Here is a 19,249-nt window from a genome sequence, read left to right as displayed (position 1 = left end):
CATGCTTCCCATTTTTTTCCCTTTTAGGAATTTTCCATGTTCCTCACTTGAATTTGACTGCATTCACCTTAATTATTTCCTGAAAGCACAGCTTTATGTTGGGTGGGCTATGTCTTATTTAAAAATTTTTTTTTAAGTTAGTTTCAAAATACCATTATCTCATTTGACCCTCTTTTTTAATCCTCAGTGCCTAGCACAGGTTGGAACACGAAAGGAGCCCCAATAAATCTTAGCAAATGAATGAATGTAGCAGGTAGGTATAACAGGCTGAATTGTGTTCCCCTGCCCAGATTCATATATTGAAATCCCAATCTCCAGTACTTTCAGAATGTAACTGTATTTGGAGATAAGGTCTTTAAAGAGGTGATTAAGTTCAAAAGAGGCCATTAGGGTATGGCCCTAATCCAATATGACTATTGTCCTTATAAGAAGAGTAAGAGGGGACTTTCCTGGTGGCACAATGGTTAAGAATCCGCTTGCCAATGCAGGGGACACGGGTTCAATCCCTGGTCCAGGAAGATCCCACATGTCGCAGAGCAACAAAGCCTGTGCGCCACAACCACTGAGCCTGCGTTCTAGAGCCCATGAGCCACAACTACTGAGCCTGCGTGATGCAACTACTGAAGCCCGTGCAACCAGAGCCTGTGTCTGCAACAAGAGAAGCCACTGCAATGAGAAGCAGGCGCACCACAACGAAGAGTAGCCCCCACTTGCCACAACTAGAGAAAGCCCGCGCACAGCAATGAAGACCTAATGCAGCCCAATAAATAAATAAATAAATACATAAATCTTAAAAAAAAGAAGGGTAAGAGACCCTACAGATGCGCTCCCACAGGGGAAGGCCATGTGAGGAAACAGGGAGAAGGCCAAAGAGAGAGGCCCGAAGAGAAACCAACCCTGCCGACACCTTGATCTCGGACTTCCAGCCTCCAAAACTGTGAGGAATACATTTCTGTTGTTTAAGCCACTTGGTCTGTGGTATTTTGTTATGGCAGCCCTAGCAAGTCAATAGAGTGGGGCAATATTACTATCCCCAAGTTATAAATGTATAAACTGAGTTTCAGGGGTTAAGACTTGTACAGACTTATGTAAGCAGTAAAAGGGTAGAATTGCTCATTGAATTGAATCTAGGTGTCAGATTCTGACATTAAAGATGCTTCAATCTATACAAACGATTTTTAAATCAAATTCTTATTTTTATCAAAGTTAATATATGGGTTTCTGAAAATAACAAGATTTACCTGCCTTTCCCTCATCTAACGTGGCTTCCTCAGAGGCAACCCCTTTGAGCACTTTAGGTGTTTGTACGTTTGGTATACGTGTCTAAATAACATGCTGATACAAAACATGTGATGATTTTTCAAACCAAGATATCAGCTATGAGTTCTGTTATTAAAGATGAGTCTTAATTATCTCCACACACACACAGAGACACACACATAATCACTATCCTTCGCCTTTCATCTCAAAGTTTTATCACGACCTTTGATAATTTTTCTTCTTCTGTATTGTCCTAGTTTTCTCCAGGTTAATTTTCTTTTTTGCTTTCATATTAGACTTTCCTCAAATGTCTGGTGATCCTTGGCTATCCATTCACATTTAAGAAAAAGCTTTTTTCCACTTTACCCTGCTCCCTTCCTTCAAAGGTGACTAGTGACTTCCATTTTTGACATTTTCTAGGGTTTCACATCAGAGATTGGCTGGTTATTGCTGGACACTCTGCAGGAACTTAGGTTTTAACTTCATTTTCTCTAAGTTAGTTGTTCATTGTCTATCTTTCTATCTTCTAGAATTTCCTGACATCTCCTCTCTGCTGTCATTTCATCTCCTGTGCTCTTTGTACTTTTTATGCCTTTTTATTCCTTAACTGTTATTTTAGGGGTTTTTGAGAGTAGAGACAAACACAGGCTTTTAAACAGAAGCCTACATTTCTAATTTTGACTTCTCTTGGGTTTTTACTATTAGTCAATAAGCAATGGTTAGTATCAGCTCAATGCAAATGAATAAAAATATCCCTATTTTTTCAGTTGCCTTTGTCAAAGCCTCTTTTACTTTGAAAACCTTGTGTTATGAGTTATGAGTGTCACGAATAAGAAGAATAATAAGAAATTTCTTACTTAAGTATCACTTATACCTGAAGACGTCTGTGCTCAGAGCAAGGTGAGGAGGGTGTACACACAGGACAAAGGGCTGGTGTGGAGTCCCACGGAGGCTGGCCCAGTGTGTGGTGACAAAGCCTGTGCAGGGAGAGAGGTGAGGATCTGTGCAGGGGCGGAGTCGGGGTGGGACAGGTCCCGGCCAAACAAAGAGGTCACCCACACTGTGGGGCGGCCTGTGGTGAGGTGGGTGAGAGGGTGTCCACCTGCGGGGATGTCCAAGCATGGGATCTGAGCACATGCGGGGCATCCTCACAGGGGAGGGGGCAGGGACAGTGATGGGAGTTTGGTCATATATCAAGAGATTGATCAAATAAGTAAAAATACTAATGGTAATGAGGGCCAGGATTCTCGCCCTCAGAGAATGAAGTCATAAACACGGAAAGGGAGAAAACCAGAATACACCTTCAGAATTGGAATTAGAAGTTATCAGTGTGAAATCACGGACTGCAACGTATCTGTATCTTTATGGCATCCATGTTGATATATAAATATAGATGTAAATGTCTGCGTGTGTGTGTATACATGTTCTCTAGCTCTGACCATCAAGAGAGCCTAAAAGCTGCGAACTCAAATTGCAACAAGCAGCCCTATCCAGATTGTGGATTCTAAATACCATTTGCTACGTAAGGGAACCAGGGCTCCTTGGTAGGGTGTCAGATTTAGTATATAAAAATACAGCAAATATTTAGCAAACAAGAAATTATTGCATGGGACATACCTACACTAAATATTTATTCATTATTTATCTGACTTTCAAATTTAACTGATTAACCTCTGTTTTATCTGGTAACCCTATTCCTTGGAGAAATGGCCACTTGCAATACTGGGGCAGGGAAAGGACAACATGAGCCAGGACCATTTTGTTGTGTCAGAAAAAAAAGAAAATACTCACAGAAGGATGGGGCAAAATGACAAAGAAGCCAATTTGAAGGGGTTCCCAAATATGGGACAATGTGAGCATCAAAATAAATAATAATAGTAACAAATTATAACCCAATGAACAAAATAGGAAACCAGGGGCTGATACTGATGTGAATAAAAGTAAAGGCGTGATAAGGAATAGGATATTTATTTAGACCTAAAGTATCTCTTTGCAAAATTAATACTTGATAATTCCAAATGGAAAAAATAGTAACTTCATTTTGGAGTTATCTCCTTGTGAAGAAGCCTGGTAGACACCATTTTAATCAAGCGATTAAAGTGAACATCACCAGTAATAGGACAAATCAAAACTGAGTGTCACCTGAACACAGCATCACTTTGGTGATATTCCTGCCAAACACAAACACACCCAAATTGAGGGATATTCCACAAAATAACTAACTGAGTCTTCAAAAGTATCAAGGTCATGAAAGTCAAACAAAGAGTGAGGAAACATTTTTAACTAAAGGACACTAAAGAGATGTGACAATTAAATGCAATACACATTCTGAAGTGTATCCTTTTTTTGCTATAAAAGATATTACTGGGATGATTGATGAAATTTAATGAAGGTCTTAGGATTGTTTAATATAAATGATCCATGTTTATTTTGATGGTTATATTGTGATTATGTGGGAGAATAACTGATTGCACTCCCTTAAGTATTTGGGGATGCTGGGGCATCAGGCTGGCAACTTGCTCCCAAATGGGAGTTCAAGATAAAAAAGTTCTTCCTACTGTACTTGTAATTTTTTGTAAGTTTCAGATTGTTTTAAACTAAATAAAAGTAATGCTTATGTTTGGTTTTAAAAGGGAAATGAATATTTAATCATTCTTACACATGGGTCTAAAACAAGAGCTTAAAATGCCACTAATAAGCAGTGTTTTGCCATGATGATGTAAGAGATTAAAAATGAACCATATGGAAGTCACAAATTCATTTATTAAAAATGCTCCTGAAACTATATTGCTGGAATTTTTAAACTACAAGAAGCCAAAAAGAAAATTCTACATATTACTGATGTTTGTATGCCAAGCATTGGGGAAATTGCCATTTAAAACAAAAACCATGGTAGCTGTTTCTGGGGTTTAGACCTTGGCATTTCATCTCTGGGGTTGATGGTCTTTTTACAAAAAACATCTTTAAGGGAGCTATGGACTGAATGTTCGTATGTTAAAATCTTATTCTGCCCTGCCACCCTCCTCTCCTTCCCCCCTTGTGATGGTACCAAGAGGTGAGGCCTTTGGGAGGTGATTGGGATTAGATGAGGTCATGAAGGAGGAGCCTCATGAATGGGATCAGTGCCCTTTTAAGAGTTAGGAGAGAGGTTGCTGCCCGCTGCTCTCCATCATGTGAGGATGCAAGAAGTCAGCAGTCTGCAACCTGGAAGAAGGCCCTCTCCCCACCATGCTGGCAGCCTCATCTCAGACTTAGAGCCTCCAGAACTGCGGGGAATAAATTTCTGTTACTCATAAGCCACCTAGTCTATGGTAATTTTTTATAGCAGTCAGAACAGACTAAGACAAAGTGTGTCAGACACTGCTAATTTCCTACTCCTTGTCTATTCTTCCCGCTTTCCTTAGTTATAGAAATCCAACCTCTTGTTGGGCAACAATGCCCAGCTAAAATACTACTCAGCCTTCTTTAGATCTAGGTGTGCCCCAAGGCACCACTCTATCAATTAGACCTAAACGGAAGTGTGCTGGAAATGTTGGGAGAAGAATCGGCTTTCCCTCATACAGGCACCACCCGTTCTCCTTCCTTCCAGTCTGCAATTTGGATGTAGCTCCTGAGGAACAGCAGCCTATTTGTGACTCATTAAACAACAGGCTTGATGATAAAAGTCAACATGACATGGATGGCAATGAGGACGGCAAGGAAAGAAAAACAGCCTGGGTACTTGATGGCATTACTGAGCTGCTGTGCCAATCTTGAACTCCCTACCAGTGGATTTTTTATTAAGAGAAACAGCAAACTCTCTACATGTTTATGCCAGTTGGGTTTTCTGTTATTTGCATCTGCATAAATTATTAACGAGTTTGATGGGCTTTTTAAATCAAAGGTGGAGACCTAAGACAGTTGAATTGCTTGTAATAAAGTAAAAGGAATCTTGTATTTAAAGAGACTGTTCTGGAAAGATGTGAAGGGGATATGGGGTTAGAGTAGCAAATCCAGGGTGACTGGGAGAGACCTAAGGAAAGACATAATCAGTGAGAAATTCCCTAAGGTTGCAACTGACCAACAGTTTTAGGAAAAGTTATATCTGACATCAATTTTGAAATTGTTTCCTGTGTTGCTAAGTTGGTTCTTATACTATAATAACCATTTGTTACCCCTCAACCTAAAAGTCTGCTACATAGAACAGTCTTATGCTGATGAAATGAAATACTCGTGTCCAGTGAGGGGCAAGGTACTGAAATAATTTGAGGACACCAGCCACAGTGGAGAGAGCTGGCTCTGAACTTTTCATAACATATAAGATGGTAGGTCATAACATTTTGTTTGGTTATTGAAAGAAATGTCAATCCTGCAACGACAGGCTGGAGAACCTAAGGATATCTTCTCATCCTCGAAGTGGAAGCCTACTGGTTGACAAGGAAGCCTTCAACAAATATCTGGAGAGTGCTGATGTTATACCATGTGATTCTTTCACATAAGAGTCAGTCCCTAGGATTGTTGTTTTCTTTTCCATAAATGTCCTTTTATAGCTTGAATTGGAACTCAGAACTCATATTTCTATAAAAATATAACAAAAGGGGGTTGCATTTTCTCATCAGGTCACAAAAGCTTACTTATATCACTTAACCTCACTAGAGTAGAATACTAACATTCTTTATGTTTTAAATGCAGACTTGTTATTAAACTCAGCAACTTAACATAACTTTATATGTTTTGCTCTGTTCACTGTTTGATTTAAGTTAGATAGCACTTCTCCAAGCAGCAACTAAGGAATCTGGACTCCTTCTAGCATGTGATCCAATATCTGCACATCCTTTGCTTCTAAGCCTGTAGACAGAGGAGCTGATTATCTCATGGGAAACTTTAGGGATCAAGCCTGGGCATGACACACATTACTCTTGCCCACATTCTGCTGGACAGACTAATCACTGGGCTCTAGCCTAACTGCAAGGGAGGCAGGGAAACACAGTCCTCTTTTGTGGCCAGGGAAGAGGAAAAAGGAACGTGGGCATCTTGCACCTACTTTGCAAGGTTTTGTGAAGATTAAATGAAATAACTGCACATTCTAGGTTCTTGTCAAGTATGTCTTTTCCTTCATATGGAATCAGCTAAGTACATACTGTGGTGGCAGGCTGCAGTGGTGGTGGGTTCTGGTGCAAAGGACTCCTAGTGAAAGGGTTTTGGTAACGAAAATCAGATGCAGATTCTGGTCGAGTTAGTTAAGCAGAGGTTGTGGTAGCCTGAAAGACAGGTAGAGAATGAGAACATAGGAACTGTGAGGTAGATGCCCTTGAAAGGGCTCCTAGAAATTTAGGACAAATTCAAGGAGAGGAGAAAGAGGGAATAAGGGTTTTGGCTGGAAGATGAGAGCCTTCCAGGGAAGACATGGTGGGGCAAAGGCAGAAGGAAGCAGCGTGTGAGAAATGGACAGGTTGCTTTCGGAAAACAGAGGACTGCTCAGCACCTCCCCCAACCACTGAAGCTGCACGGAGTCAAAGGTGAGTGAAAAAGCCACTGAAGGAAAGGAGATCACCCTTTAGTGAAAATATATAATGTTCTTAGTAGACCTAAAAATATAACATTAAAAAAAGGAAATGATATAATGTAAAGCAATTACTTCCAAACAGTATTGGACAGCCCAGTTTTTAGTTTCCCTAAAAATATTTACATTTAAATATGATTGAAGAATGCAATGTGTGAACCTTGATTGGATCAGGTTGGGGGGCAGGACACAAGCTATCAAAAATAATGTTGGTATTTTATGCTTGAAATTTGCTAAGAGAGTAGATCTTAAATGTCCTCCACCCCCCACCCCCTAACAAACACACAAAGGTAACTATGTGAGGTAATGGATTTGTTAACTAACCTTATTGTGGTAATCCATTTCACAATATGTGGGCATATCAAATCATCACGTTGTACACCTTAAACTTATACAATGTTATTGGTCAATTATATCCCATTAAAGCTGGAAAAAAATATTGTTGGGACAATCAGGAAAATTTAAATGTGAACTAAATTTAGATATAGATTTTTGTTCATTTTCTTAGATCTGACTAAAGGTTGGGGTTAGGTATATCCTTTTCCTTAAGTGATACCTGCTGAAGCATCACCTAAGAAAAAGGATGAAGCATCATGATGCCGGCAATTTAGTTTCAAGCGTTTCAGAAAACGTACATAAAGCAAATATAGCAAAATGTTAACAATGACTAAATCTAGGTGGAAGGTGTATGAACAGAAATTATACTGTTCTTTCAATGTTTCTGTATTTTTAAAAATTGTCAATGAAAATCTGAAAAATGACAATACGACTGAAGGTTTCTAGCCTGTGATCATTTATTTGCTTATCAAGAGAACAAAGCAGTCACCCAATTATTCATAAAATATATCATCAGATGATAATATAGCTCAAATAGTTTTAGATGGACCTGGCTGGGGTCAAGTATCAAGCCTGGGACATATTGGCACCAGACCGTGAACTCCATGAAGCCAGGACACCATTGTTTTCACTGTTATACGTCCAGCACTTAGTCAAGTGCTAGGAAATAGTAGGTGATAAGTAAATTTCTGTTCATTGAATGGTGAAGTAAATATGAAAGTTCTATGCTTAGGATAGATATTCCAACCCTTTTGTGTTTTCTACGTACCACTGCTTTTTGGAAGACAAAAATATACAAATAATATTTATGCATCTGGTACCTTTGGCAACTCCCTACCGTTAATTCAATAACTCAGTTTTGAATTTCAAGCCAAAACATTTAGAAACCTGTGCTTTTCAGAGCTAAGTTACGTGTAAGCCTACCTTAATATTTTTATGAAGTTATTTTCTTTAAGGCTGTTTTCACTCGATATTTTACTTTAAAAATAACAGCTAGATTTTACTGGATAAAAATAGTGACTATTAATGACAAAATCAAATGAAGGATTCTTCTGAAACTTTAAAGGTAAATTATCAAACATAAAATTATTTCAAAATTATTTTATTAATTTATTTTCCATTAAAACTAGTAGTCATCTATCATTCATTTTTAGAATCAATCTTTATGCAAACCTAGATGATGATAAAGGCCACACAGGGACAATCTTACCAAACAGTTGATAAGTTTTCTAGATTGATTTGTTCTTGTATTTAAAAATGTCTTTAAGTTCTGATATTTTTCAACATTTTTAACAGCATTATGATATTATTAGGGAGCTGATCACCAAATCCGAGGGCGTTTGCTGCATCATTTTGACACTACCAACCACTGCTTTCTTTCAGTTCTTTTTTCAGATGTTGAGGAAGTATGGTAATTCTCTGGAGAGGCGATGGGGCCTAGTGACAGACTGGCTATAAGGGATGAAGGCAAGAGTGGAGAAAACTTCTTTTTAAAAAGCAGGTTTCCATGTAACCCCTTTTTAGCACTATTATTTATATTAATCTCTAAAAATTTTATTCTTTTATTTTTATTCAGACCAATCTTAATCTGATCCTAAAGCTGTTAGGCTTAAAATAAAGTAACCTTATCCAACGGTAGAATAGGAGGTTTGCCATGTGGAAGTGAAAAATACTCTATAGACCAGGAGAATTAATTTACCTTACTGTTCCAGGAGCCTGAGGGCCAGTGTGATATAACAGCGAGCATACTCTATTTTGAAGACTTGGGGCCAAGTCCAGGCTTCCTTTTTACTTGCTCTTCTGACCCTGGGTAAGTCATTTAATTTCTCAGGGTCTTCTTCCAGTCTTATAATATCACTGACTCTAAACAAAGAACTGACAGAAAAGAAAATGATAAACACAGTCAAATAGAATATTCTGGGAAAATTTGCCAGGGAGTGACATGGATGGTATGTATTTGATATTAATGAGTAAAATGAAAAAACAAACAAAGTATGTATTTTAGCAGGAACTTTAGGAGGAAAGAAAAAGCCATTGTGACTTTTATAAAATGAATGAACATTGGAGACGAAAAAAAATTTGTGCTGGTTAAACGATTTGTTACACAGTTGCCTATAAAATACAAAGCAACAAAGAACAGAGTTTAGTTACATAGATTCAAGAGAATAAACATCTGGCTTTACATACTTGAGGGAAACTAAGTCACAACAAAACTGGAAACCACCATGATGGATTCCAGCAACAATTTAGTAGCTGAAAGCATGGCATTATTTTGGAATGTAAAAAATACAGCCTTATAGTCCTACTTTTAAGAAGTTTATCATCAAATTCATAAGAGATAATTAGGCAAACTATAATTATCCTTATTTTGGAAAAAACTTGTCCCAAATGTAACTCATTTGGTAGTATTACCTTACCTGAACTATATTATTCAAGAGTGGACTATAAAAGGATATTGGAAAATCGGGTATCTCAGTGATTAGGCATGAAAACGATAACACATTTCACAAAAGAAGAAATACAAATGGCTAGTTGATATATGAAAAGGTCCTCAATAGCATCAGCAATCAGGGAAATGCAAGTTAAAACCACAATGATAAGTATACATCCCAACCAAGCTGGCAAAGCTGAAAAGGACTGACTATACCGAATGTGGTTGAGGGTGTGGAGCCATGAGGCTCATACACAGTGGGCGTGAGTGTAACACTTTAGAAAACAGTGCGGCATGATTCGTTCAAATTTATAATACACATAACCCCTCCCAGGTATACACCATACAGAAACTCACATAGATGTGATGGAATACATACATGAGGAATATTTACAGCAGCATTTATAAGAGTTCCAAACTGGAAACAACCTAGATATCCATCAACAATAGAATGCCTAATAAATGACGGCATATTGCTACAATAGAACACTGTAATATGCAACAATTAAAATGAACGAGTTACAGTTATAGAACAACATATGGATTAAAAACGATGTTGAGCGAAAAGCCGTAAGCACAACAGGTTACATATTATTTTGTTCCAAGAAAGGGCAAAACCAAACAATATATTGTTTAGGGATGCATGCATGCTTGTGATAAAACAATAGAGAAAAGCAAGGAAATGGTTATCACCAAAGTTAGAATAATGGTTACCTCTAAAAGGGAGGGAAAGAGTTGTATTCAGGAAGGTCACCGGGGGACTTCTGGGGTGCTGGCAGTGTTCCAGTTCTTGACCTGGTTGGTTACATGGAGGTTTCTTTTACAATTACTCACTACACTGAATAACTGATGTAAGCATTTTAATGCATATGTCACAATAAAACCGCTAAAAGTAACTGAATATTGTAGATGGAATTTCTAGAAAGAAATTTTGCTAGAAAATTTAGCTTATGAAATCTTTGACAGCAAGAGCTACCGATGTGGGATAATAAAACTGATAAAATAGTTTCTCAGACGAGCTCACTTTCAAGTGTAGCAGAAAAGAACCTTATACAAATATCCCATTGTTATATTTTAACATAGTATGCAGATCTTTATCATACAAACTGATGTACCAGGCAAAGAACGCTGTTACCTAAAACTTCGGATTTTTTTTGGAATTGCGAATGAACCAGCTGTTTTCTCCTCTGGATTAATAAGAAGTAAAAGAACTAAAGAGATGCAGACCAAGTTGGAAATGTATGAACTTCCTTCTCTGCCGTCACCACTTCCAGCTGTTTCCTCCAGTTATCATACTGGGTGAAGTGGGTGGATCTTGCCTAGTAAGCTAGTGCAGCTGTAACTTCATCAGTAGGTGGCTGAGTGCCATTCTGCCTCTCAGCACCAAAGTTCTCTGGTGGAGCCACTGACAACGAAAACAGATCAGGCTGCTGAAAATCTCCACGTGGTTACACACTTTTCTGGAGGCGTCCTCTGCTGGGTTGCAGAGCTCTGATGTTTGCATTCTTTTTATCCAAAGCTCTCAGAACCTAAAATCTGAGGTGCTTGGCTTTACAAAATCCCCTCAATCTGTGTATTTCACTCCTGCCATTTTCATCAAAAAATTAGGAAGAGGAGCAAAATCCAAAGAGATTTACTTTGTAGCCGTGTGAGGCCATCACTTTCTGGTTTGATTTCCTGTGAGTCTTATTTGGAAGGACCTGTTAAGGACTGGTCATGAGAAGAGAGTCGAATCCAGGGTAGCTGAAAAGTAGGAGAGTTAACCTGGCTCTTAGAACTTTGGATGAAGGGCAGCTGGGCAGACGCTACTTTGTGAGTCTCTTCTTGCTTTGGCAATATCCATCTCCCTCCTCCCATCACTTTTACTGCAGTATTTTAATAAAAATGAGCCCTTGGATTTTACCCAGTTACAAGTTTCCTTGGCCTATTTGCATATGGTGGTGGCAGTAGCGGCAGGAACTCTGAGCTCCCCAGATCTGCCTATAAACACTTGCTCCTCATCCCCTGAGGTGGAAAGACCTGTAACAGCCACTACTGCTGCTTCCAGAAGAGGTAAGGAACGCCAGAGTCCGGAGACCCAACTGTGGAATCTGCTTCCTTTCATCACTGCTGCTTTTATCTCGTTCTCACACTATTCACCAGGACAGGTTCAAGACAGATTTCTGAGGATTCTGAAATCCTTTTATCTTAAAATTTCTTGTCCTAGAGAACTACCCTTTCAACCTCATGAGTTTTTTACTTTGATTTACTTTCCAGGATGACACCCGTAGGAAGACCTGCCTAAATGGTAATGATATTTATTTTAGAAAGGAAATAGCCTTTGAGTCAGACCTGAAACACAGGCCAATATTTCTTGATGACGGTAATGGACACTGATTAACAACCAATACCAGCTCTCCAAAGCTCCAAACCACAAGCAAGAATGATTCCTGAAAGAGAGGCACTGCTAAATTCTCCTCCTTAAAGAGTCAAAAATCCTTCCACAATCTCCGGGAGGATGGCTCCCTTCCCTCGTCCCAGCAATTCGCCTCTTTTTTCACTAAATACTCAGGTTGTGACTCCTCACTCAAGCCGCACCCCTATTTCCTTGCGGGGAGGGGGACAGGGGGGAGAGGGATGTGTTACAACTCTCATCTTTACAATGCTACGCAGCTTACAAAGCGCTTGCACTTCCGTAAAACTCCTCTGAGCTCCGCGAGGGAGGGAGGCATTCATTCATTCATTCATCAAACATTTGCTCGGCCCGACCACGCGTTACCGGGCGCTGGGTCTCGCCCCACACGGCGGCAAGGGTGGGGCGCTCGCTCCCTCGAGCAGGTGCAGCGGATCAGGCTGTAAGATAACTTCTCGCTCAGCCGGGCTTTTCGAAGGCCCGTTGGGGCCAAATGCCTCACCTTCGGGTGATGCGCGCCCGACCATGGCCGCGCGGCCTGGGCCTCCTCCTTGCTCCCCAAGGAGCAGTCACCACCTGCTCTGAGGGAAACCGCTACGGAGCAGGCTCTCTCCACTGCCCTCGGGTCAGGGGTAAGCTTAGGCGGCAGCTTAGGCTCCACGCGGCTCCTCCCCTTCCTCTCCTCAGTTCTGACGCGGCCGTAGAGGCGGCGGCAGCGGCGGCGAGTCCCGCGGCCCGAGGCGCACCCACCCGCTCGCCGAGCCCGACTTCCTCTTCCCTTGGAGCGTCATCGCGCGCGCCAGAGGAGCCCAGGGCGGGGTGGTTGGAAAGGGGAAAAAAGGCCCGCGGAGGAAGCCTCCGAGCGGAGAGAAAAGGGAGGGGGGAAGAGAGCGGTTGCTAGGTGACTTGCGTCATCGGTCCGCGCCGTTTTCCTCCCGCCCCTCTCTCTGGAGTGAGGCGAGAGCCCCGCACTGAGCGAGGGAGACAGCGAGCTGAGCTCGGGGCGCTACCGCCGCCGCCGCGGAGAGCGTGAGAGCGAGGGAGCATCCGAGAGACCCAGCGCCCGTGCACTGGCCGCCGCCGAGACCTCCGCCCTAACCTGGGCCAGCGGGAGCCGCGGCCACCCCTCTTCTCCCCCCCTCGCCTTCCCGGCCGGCAGCGGCGGCTGCACACGCCGGAGCCCGAGCCCGAGCCGGAGCCGGCGGCTTGGGGGCAGGGAGGCGGCTACCTCGGGTCGGGACTAGTCGGCTGCTCCGCGGTGAGAGGACGCTGAGGAGGGGCCGGAGCTTCTGTCCGTTCCGGGGCGCGGGGCGAGGGACCCCCAAGGTGGAGGGAGGGGGTCCCAGCCGCAGCGACACATGCTGGAGCCGGGAGCGGGGGCGGCGCCGAGCGGAGCCGGCCGGGTCCCCCACCTCGCCGCCGCCTCGACCACCCGCCCGGGGCCGTAGCATCTTGCCCCGGAGTGTATGAGCCGGGACCCCAAGCCCGGCAACCACCCCCCGACCGGGGGGGCGGGGACCCCGATGTGAAGCGGAGGCCGGGGCGGCGGGGACAGCAGGACCGGCGCCGCCGTCCTTTCCTTCCCTGCCCCCTCCCCTCCGCCCCCTCGGGGGTCTTCTTTCTCGGCCAGTCGCCGGCCCCCCGGCTCCTCGGCAGGACTCCGGGAGGAGTTCTTAGAGCCCCCTCCCCCGCCCCAGCCCCGAGGGCGGCGGGGCCGGGGGGGACCCGGGGGGCCGGCCGCAGCCTCCGCCCAGAAGAAACTTTTCAAAAACAAAATCCGGAGCCTCCCAAACGTGACTGTCTGGGGAGAAGTGGCCCGGGACGGGCAGAAGACCCAGCCTGAAGAGACCCAGGAAGAGGAAAAGAGGAGGTAAGCGGGGCCGCCGCCTCGTCTGCTCCGGCGGCGCGGAAGAGACCCGGGTGGCCGCCGGCTTAGCGATCCCAGCCCCGCTTCTTCCTCAGTAACGCGCCGGAGCCTGCCGCAGCTGCCGCCTGAGTCCCGAGGAGGAAGGGAAGCACCCCACTTTCTCAGCGCCCGGCTCTTCTCTAAAGTGTGAGTGGCCCCGGGAAAGGGAATGGAGGGATAGAAAGGGGGAGGATGCTGGGGCGTCCTCCGGAGTTTTGCCGGTGTTTTCCAGGAGTGTTGGGACTGTATAGACGAGAGGGGTACCTTAGTCCTCACTGCGGGGAGAGGCATCCGGGCTGGTCCTGTGTTTTGTACCCTTTTAGCGCTCTGTACGTGTGATACGCAAGCCCACAGGTTTCTCTTCGAGGAGTTCTGTCTTTCTCCAGGGTGGATACTTGGTATCTTTCTGGCCAGTAATTGGCAAAAGGAAATTGAGGAAGCCAGAGCCTATGTGCGCACAAGGGACATCTCTGTAATACACCTTTTCCTGGTACACCCGGTGGGAAACAGCGCAGTAGTTTTTGTCTCTGGGCAACTCTTATTTGGTTCCCAAGTGGGGACCCCTGACTCTTTGAACCCCTGAAAGTAAAATTGCTTTCTTTTTTGCCAGTCTTCCTTGAGAGATTTCATTTCAGTACCTAGTGGTACAGGAATTTTTTTTACCTTCTCATTTCCTGGGTGCAGTTCCTGCGTATCAGGAAGACACTGCAACAGATTTCAGTTACTCAGGAAATTCTGAGTTCTTATGATCACAACTGATTTGGGGGAGAGCATTTAGTACTTTAACCAGTTTATAAAAGGTATTAAATTTTTTCCTTACGCAAATGCTTTTTTTTCTTGAGTAGCGTATGTCCTAATTGCTAGCAGTTTTTTATTTGTTGGAATGACTTGAAGCTTTGCTTATTTGAGTTATCTCATGCTTCTCTATCAAATGAGGAGAAACTTCTGATGTTTAATTCTTTGAAGAATGATGTTTTTCCTCTTCCTTTATTTTAAAGGTGAAGTCTATAAAGTCTTTGATTTGTAATTTAGGTATCCCCTCAGAGTGCCAAATTAAGATGCAGGAAAGTAATTGACATTTCATATGTTTATACAGACCTTAGGGTTAAGCATAGGGTGGAATTTTATATAACAGAACATAGGCAGTACTAAGAATTATGGCCCCTCCAGACAACTGTGTGAGCTCACACTCTCTGAAGCCACTGCTGAGAGGAACTTTGTGGGAATGAATGTAAGCCTGGGATTATCCATGCTAACTTTTCCATTCAGGATCTTGATTAAACTTCTTTAAAACTTTCTCAAACTTTTCATCCTGTACTTTTTCTCTTTTGAAGAGATGAATTCTACAGGTTTATTAGCCCCTGAATTATGTAACAGTTCATTTATTTATCCCAAACCTGTCTCTTTATAAAGTTTCAAGACACATCCCAAGTTCGTGTTTTGAGAATTGCTAGAACAAGCTGGAGTTCATCTTTTCCTGGTTTGTAGATTTTGATTGCCCCTCTTTACTATCATCTTTCCTGACTTTTTGTCTGTCTTAGAATAATTTCTTCCATCCTTTTGATCACTTTGCACTCCTCTGGAACTTCACCAGCTGTTTTGTTTCTCTTTATATGCCTTTTCCTTGTTATGCTTTTGTTAGGAACCTTAAATTCTACTTTAAATAAGTACTGGCATCAAAATATTGAGTAGTGGATGTAATGTTAGACATGGAATCAAAAACAAATGTCTCTAAATCTGTTATTTTGTGACCCTGAGGAAGTCATGTATCCCATACTTCACAAAGATAGGAAGAAAAATCTAGTCTTGCATAGGCTGTTTTTTGGGGGAGCAAAGGAGGACAGACCAACAAACTAGTTTGAGCGTAGATTATACTCCATCAAAGTTGCTTACAACTTTGACTTGTATTGTTTTGACTATAGATTGGTTAAAAATCATGGTAATGTTTTATCGTATATTTGGGTAACAAAGAAACAACAGAGCATTTGTGGGTCCCTGCCTTTGAGATGCTTTTGCTTATGGGTGGCAGAGGCAGTGAAACACAGATTGCACAAAATTATAGAAAAGGGGGAATGGACCAGTTTTTATCTGCGACCACTGTACGTCAGCTACTGTTTGGTACCTTATAGATGTAAATGTATTCGTACATTTTTCACTAGGGAAATGTTGATGTTGGACTATACAGAACTTATTGGAGTGTCTGAGCCAGGAGAAAGTTTTTTAGGAAGAAAAGAACAGGTGGAGATAAAGTGTTTAAGACTTTTGGAATTGGAGGGGGTGAGGGACAAATGTAATTAGGAAGTTAGCTTATGGGAATACAGAGGGAGATTGTTGAGTAGGCTTAGGGCCAATTTGTGTTTGTGTGGATACATGTTTGCAGCCTAAAGAATGAATTGAGAACAATGTTTCTGAGAGGGTAGTTTTAGACCATTGAGAAGAAATCGTATTTTAAGCCAAGAAGCATTATACTTGGATTAGGATTTTGTTTTTCTAGAGAACTAACATTTTTACACCACAGTCATTGAAGAGCTGTACAGATGGAGGGGTGAAAAAGAAGGTGCTTCCAGTATGTTAGTATGGTGCTAGTGGTTTCTTATAAAAAGTAATTCGGAAATGAGGCAGTGGACTTTGGACATTAAATTTTAGGGTTAAAGTTGGATACCAATGCAATCTTAAGACAGTAAAATAATGAGTGATATGCTGAAAATGTAGAATTGGGAGTCATTATCAAAGTACTAAGGTTTCTGTATAGCGCTGATGGAGAGTAGAGAGCTGAAAAATGGGTATTTGGGGGGAGGGGAATGTGTTAAAGTTAGCAAAGATACAGGAAGAGGAGAATGGATGAGACTCTCCTGTTTTAAAAGTGAATAAGGGTTGAAATTGAAAAAGGAGGAACAACCTTTAAACATGGCCACCAGTTCAGTCTTAGGGCAGATGATTATTTCTGAAACACTAACAAGCTTTTTGTAAGGTATATAGGTCCCTTGAGATTAAGTTCAGAAGAATATATAAAATTTCAGTGTTAAGGAACTTATACATAAAAGGACAGATCTATTTCATCAAATTCATGTTTTTAAAGTTTGCCTTTCATTATTATCCTAAGTTTGGTCTCTAACATGACGAAGTGGGGCTAAAAATAGCTGGCAAAGAACGCTGCTTCCCCTGCTCGCAGTTGGTGTGTGTCTTTGTGTCCCATACAATGGAGGGGATATCCCTGTGTTGGCACTGCAGTGCTGAAAATGCCTTAAAAAATCTTTTTATTAAAAAACAAACAAACAAAAACCAACTTGGCACTTAAAAAAATTCAGACATCTTCGAAGCATTTATGGACACTGGAAGACTGATTTTTTTAAAAATTAAAATTTAAAATTTTTGTGGTGAAACTTGCATTTAGTGTTGACACTAACAAGGATTAAGGATTGTGAGGTAGGGAATATGTATATCCACACTTTTTTGTGTTCCTTAGTTCTAATTCACCTTCTTAGTAGCCTCTTTGGCCTCTTCTTAAGAGTGATAATTCAAATGGCAGGACCTTCCGGGCCACAGCTATTTAGACAGGGAGCTAGATCTATGGTGGTTCTAGGATCTGGAATATATGCCATATGAGTGCCTTCTCTCCTCAACCCTCTATTTTCCACAACAGTTTTTATGCAGGCGAAATCATGTTTCGATGAACTTTAAAGGGCAGCCTTTTTGGGTTAACTTGATTTACTAGTAAAGACAGTGGGGAAGGTGGGACCCTGGTGGTAGGGAGTGATCACCTCGTGTGCTCTGCCTTGGCAACTTTGGGACTGATATGGGATGATTAAAGAGCCTTGAGGGTGTGTGTTTGTGTTTGTGTGTTTTATCACCGGATGATCTGAAAGCCCACACCTAGGCTAGCAGCAGCCCAATTCGTGTACTTGGAGATGGTTTTTGGAGAAGTCTTGTGTTGCCTCCGGCATCTCATTGTGTAGAGGAGGGGTTGGCAAACTTTTTTCTGGTGAAGGGCCAGTTATTGAATAGTAAATAGTTTAGATTTTGTGGACCATATGGTCTCTGTTGCAACAATGCAGTTCTGCTCCTGAAGTGCTCGTGAACGCAGCCACAGACAATATGTAAGTGAATGAATGCGAATGTGTTCTAATAAAACCTTATACATAAAAACAGGAGGTAGGTTGGGTTTGGCTCGTTGTTTATGGACCCCTGGTATAGAACACTGACTGCCAAGTCCACCAACATGCAGTATGAGCTTCATTCCACTACAAAGCTGGGACTGGCTCTTTTAGCTGGTCTCTGTTTTCTAAATGAGATGTGTTCCTTGGAGGCAGTCTTAAAATAATTCTGCATAAAGCACAGAGTCTACTATTCAAGGTACTTTTGCCTCCACAGTGATGAAAACTATGGACTGAGGAGCAAGGGCAATGCCATCTATAAAGTGATGAAGCTAAAAAGTAGGACTACTTGTATTTCTTATTCAAAGATACCATACCATATAAGATACCACATAGTGATACACTGGCTGGGTATCATGGCCAGAAGTATCTTTGAAGAAACTTGTGAGTATAATTTTGAAAGGTTCTGAAAATAAGTTGTAAAGCATTTACTTTAGATGTAAAATTAGAAGTGTTGATGGTTTGTTTGAATCAGCTGAAAATATTAGTCAAACTATAAGAACATTAAGGTTTGATACTTCTGTTTCTTAAAGCTTTGATCTTTTGCAATGACCAAGTCATTGTGTAGAATTATTGGCTCCACAATTTTTGTTTTGTTAATTTCAAGTATTATATCTTACCAGATCACTTAAATCATTTAACTGTGTACTTTAAAAAGTTTTGCTGTGTTCTTAAGGGTAAATGTAGCATGGGTTAATAGATTCACCCAAAAAATAAATCTCAAATGTGTTGTTTAGAAAGGATAATTCACTTTGTGCAATTTTATGTCATAGCTAATATCAAAACATCTGTTTCATATGTCAACATTGGATGGTGGTATATTTTTACCCTGGTTTCATAAATCTTATTTATCTCAGGATTCCCCTGTTTATGGCAGGGGGAGGGGTTACTCTTGCAATAGTGACCACTTTTTAGTTTCAAACCTGCTTTTACTTTACATAATGTTTCTACATATATAATTGATACTTCAATTCCTCTTCCTTTAAAAAAGGGGTCTGACAATTTTACATAACCTGACAATTTTAGTATACCTTTTAGGAAGAAGGTCACTGTAAAGTTGCTTTTTTATTCATTAGGAGAGGATTCTTTCCTTGCTTTTTAAAAAAATCTTGCTTTTATTTCAAGCTTAAGGTTGAGTGGCAATTTAAAAGATACGAGGTGTCCATCTCCTATCTGCAAATATTCCGAATAGAAATATTCTATATTGGTGACACTTTCAGTGGACCAG

General features: G+C 41.6%; 1 protein-coding gene and 1 long non-coding RNA gene across 11 annotated transcripts in view; one reads left to right on the top strand and one right to left on the bottom strand.

Annotated features, from left to right (window-relative positions):
• Positions 1-4,003: 4,003 nt before the first annotated feature.
• Positions 4,004-13,800, bottom strand: LOC309661617. Its single transcript, XR_014264100.1, has 6 exons — positions 13,687-13,800; positions 12,464-13,575; positions 10,284-10,364; positions 8,838-9,013; positions 6,381-8,590; positions 4,004-5,817 (listed from the first exon to the last, which is right to left on the bottom strand). It is a non-coding gene; the product is annotated as an uncharacterized lncRNA (long non-coding RNA).
• Positions 12,911-19,249, top strand: part of FBXW7 (F-box and WD repeat domain containing 7) — a 203,923-nt gene continuing 197,584 nt past the window's right edge. For 3 of the 10 annotated variants that reach the window (XM_082463378.1, XM_082463377.1, XM_082463376.1), the window contains exon 1: positions 12,929-14,014. The gene's annotated coding sequence lies outside the window, so the exon portion shown is untranslated. Of the gene's footprint in view, positions 14,015-19,249 lie in introns of all 10 variants that reach the window. The other 7 variants (XM_082463379.1, XM_082463375.1, XM_082463373.1 and 4 more) reach the window with 5 other exon arrangements.

The sequence above is a fragment of the Balaenoptera physalus genome (assembly GCF_965194825.1).
Source record: "Balaenoptera physalus genome assembly, chromosome: 5".
Lineage (NCBI taxonomy): Eukaryota > Metazoa > Chordata > Mammalia > Artiodactyla > Balaenopteridae > Balaenoptera > Balaenoptera physalus.
The sequence above is the reverse complement of the archived record's forward strand: the minus strand, read 5'-3'. Positions and strand labels throughout refer to the sequence as shown.